Raw genomic sequence first — 3424 nt, forward strand, 5'->3', positions numbered from 1 at the left:
GAATTTATACATTCCAAGATTCAATACACATGTCGGCTAATTTTCTCAAGAGTTCTCGTGTGTGTGTGATTTGCCAATTTCATCTACCCACCTAACTTTCGATAAAATCATGCAATTTGTAAGCTTCATAAAATCATTAACTCCATCCTCAAGTTTCAAAATACTCTCAACCAAGTTCAACTTCTAATTGCACAGATCAACAGGACTTTTTCGGTTAACATTAGGCTCAAGTATAATCAGCAAGAGATAAGCATCCATATGTATATCAATATAAACAAGGACTCAGAATTCAAAGCAAAGGGAATTGAATATTTTCAATTTGTGCATGATTCTGAGTAGCTAATTTTTTTTTTAATTTGCATTGCCAGACATTAGTCTTGGCTTTCTTCTACTCCATACATCTCCATCTTTTTGCCTTGTATTTGGACTAGAATTTCAATCCATTTTTTTTTCTTTTCAAGGCCTCCCCTCACCTTACTTTCTCCGCCATTACTTTTCTTTGAACTTTTTAGCTACTCAATTTGTTTTGGATTTTTCATGAATATAGAATGGCTAAAAAAACTCAATAGATTCGAAAAAAAAGGCCTAAATCACTTCTGTGATCTTCTAATCCACATCACAAATCCACATAATTTTTTTCTAATTGATAGGAGTATCGAAAATCATGGCATTCTTGCATAAATGTGAGAACTCAAGATTAAATATAGCTAACATAAACTTTTTCTGCACAAAAATTTATTTTCATCATAGGCCAACACAATTACAACATCATGCCTTCAACTCCAACTAACTCATAAAAAATTTCAAATTTTCACAATTTTTAAACACCCCCCAAACTTAAATTGTGCATTGTCCTCAATGTATATTATTCATTAAAAACAAGGGACACGTACCTTAGGCACCAAGCATCAGTACTCAGCACCATCTTCACTCAAAACTCTTCATCAGGGGTGGCTCCTAAACTCTTTCAGCTCCATACTTTTTAACCTACACAATTCAAAATCATTATTGATGTCTACTTTTCTCATAATAAAAAATAATAAAAAGGAAAACAACTAAAATAAAAGAAACAATAAAGCAAATAAAAAAAATCGCTTGGGTTTTCTCTCAAGAAGCGCTTAGTTTATAGTTCATAGCCCGACTATATTCTGATTCTAGCCCGGTTCCACTTTGTTGGAGTTCTTTTCCTTTTCTTTCACCCTCCAAACATATTCAACAATCTTCTTGATCTTTGCTTTCTTTCTCTTCTTCTTCTTTGCTACCTTCGGATCATTCTCTCTTGGCAATTCTACAACACTAACAACTTTGCAGCAACATTCCATCTTCTTTGATTGTTCAATCATGAACACTTTTTCCATGGATGAATTTTTAACCTCCTTATAAACATTAAAGATCACCTTCTCACCATCAACTCCCATCGTCAACTTACCTTTCTTCACATCAATCTTGGCTTCAGCAGTAGCCAAGAACGGTCTCCCCAAAATCAATGGCATATTTGCATCATCCTCCATATCTAGCACAACAAAATCCGCAGGAAAAATAAATTTATCTACTTTTACCAGTACATCCTCAATGATTCCAAACGGATATGTGATAGATTTGTCAGCTAGCTGCAATGCGATTGTCATGGGTTTCACCTCTCCAAGTCCCAAACTCCTGAAAACAGACAAAGATATTAAGTTAATGCTAGCTCCTAAATCACAAAGTGCTTTATTAAAATTAGAAGTACCAATAATGCAAGAAATCGTAAAACTCCCTAGATATTTTAATTTTTGTGGTAGCTTCTTTCGCAGGATAGCACTGCAGTCTTCAGTCAGGTTGACAGTCTCGAACTCCTCCATCTTCCGCTTCTTAGACATCACCTCCTTCAAGAATTTTTCATAATGCGGCATCTGCTCCAAAGCATCAGGGAATGGAATATTAATATGAATTTTCTTGAAGATGTCAAGAAACTTAGAAAACTTCTCATCCAGCGCTTTCTTCTTGAACCGCTGAGGATATGGCAAAACAGCTTTTGGTACAGGCGGTTTCTCAGGCACAACTGCAGAATTGCTGGAATTTTTGCTAACAGATTTTTCAGACTCCACCACAATCTCTTCAGCCTCTTCATCATCTACTTCCTTTGGGTCATCAACCCCAAGTTCTTTACTACTTCTAAGGTTGATAGCCTTGCACTTCTCCCTTGGATTAACCTCAGTATTAATGGAAAACACACCTCTCTGCTGATTATTCAATGCATTCGCCAGTTGACCAATTAGTGCATTCAAGATTTTTCATAGAAGCGCTCACATTGGTCAAGTGTGTCTCCATACTATCAAGCCTATTTTCATTCCTCTTAAATCTTGTGGATGATTCTGCAATAAAATTACTCACCAAATCTTCCAACGATGCCTTACCTTCACCATTCTGAGTATTGAACTCCGGTGGAGGATTCAACACATTCTTATTGTTTGCATAGGAAAAATTTTCATGATTACGCAAACTAGAATGATACTGATTGGGTACAAGATTACCTCGATAATTGTTGTAATTCCTGTTGTTCACATAATGAGCTTGCTCCACACTCTCAAATCCATCAACAGAATTTACGGTAGTCGCCAGCGATGCTGTCTCATTAGAACTTTGATTTCCTTTGGTCAGTGCAGCCAACTGTGTAGAAATAGTAGCCATCTGAGCAGTCAAAGCAGTGAATGCGTCAACCTCATGAATTCCAGCAGGCTTCCTTATTGCAGATCTCTCACTCGGCCACTGATAACTGTTAAAAGTTATTTGCTCAAGCATCTCATAAGCCTGTTCAGGAAATTTAGAAAATATTGAACCTCCAGCTGCAGCATCCACAGAAATATGAGTTGGCCCATTCAAACCATTGTAGAATAACTCAATCTGTTCCCAGTCCGGAAAATTATGGTTTGGACACTTCCTAAGCAACTCCTTGTACCGCTCCCAGGCTTCATACAATTGCTCAAAATCTTGCTGTTTGAATGTAGTGATCTCTATTTTCAACTGAGCAGACATAGCAGGTGGGAAATACTTAGCCAGAAATTTAGAAGCCATATCATCCCATGTAGTGATACTCTCAAGAGTTATTGATTGCAACCAACTACGAGCATTGTCCCTAAGAGAAAACGGGAACAATCGTAGTTTGATGGTGTCTTCAGTAACACCATGAATCTTCACTGTGTCAGCAATCTCCATAAAAGTACGCAAATGCAGATTTGGATCTTCAGTAGCTGCACCCCTGAACTTATTCTGCTGCAACATATTAATCAGAGCTGGCTTCAACTCAAAATTATTCGTCGTGATGTTCTGCCGAGCTATCCCAGAATAATGAGTATTGATCACCAGTCGAAAGTGATCTCTGATCGGCACCGGGGCATTATTGACAACTCTTTCTCTTGCTCTTTCTTCAGCCATTTGTTGCAAC

At 37.4% G+C, this 3424-nt stretch overlaps 1 non-coding gene across 1 annotated transcript; it reads left to right on the forward strand.

The window, feature by feature from the left end:
* Positions 1-2899: 2899 nt before the first annotated feature.
* LOC140893965 (small nucleolar RNA R71) lies at positions 2900-3005 on the forward strand. Its single transcript, XR_012153523.1, has one exon. It is a non-coding gene; the product is annotated as a small nucleolar RNA R71 (small nucleolar RNA).
* The last annotated feature ends 419 nt before the right edge of the window (positions 3006-3424 follow it).

The sequence above is a fragment of the Henckelia pumila genome, chromosome 3, assembly GCF_033568475.1.
Source record: "Henckelia pumila isolate YLH828 chromosome 3, ASM3356847v2, whole genome shotgun sequence".
NCBI lineage: Eukaryota > Viridiplantae > Streptophyta > Magnoliopsida > Lamiales > Gesneriaceae > Henckelia > Henckelia pumila.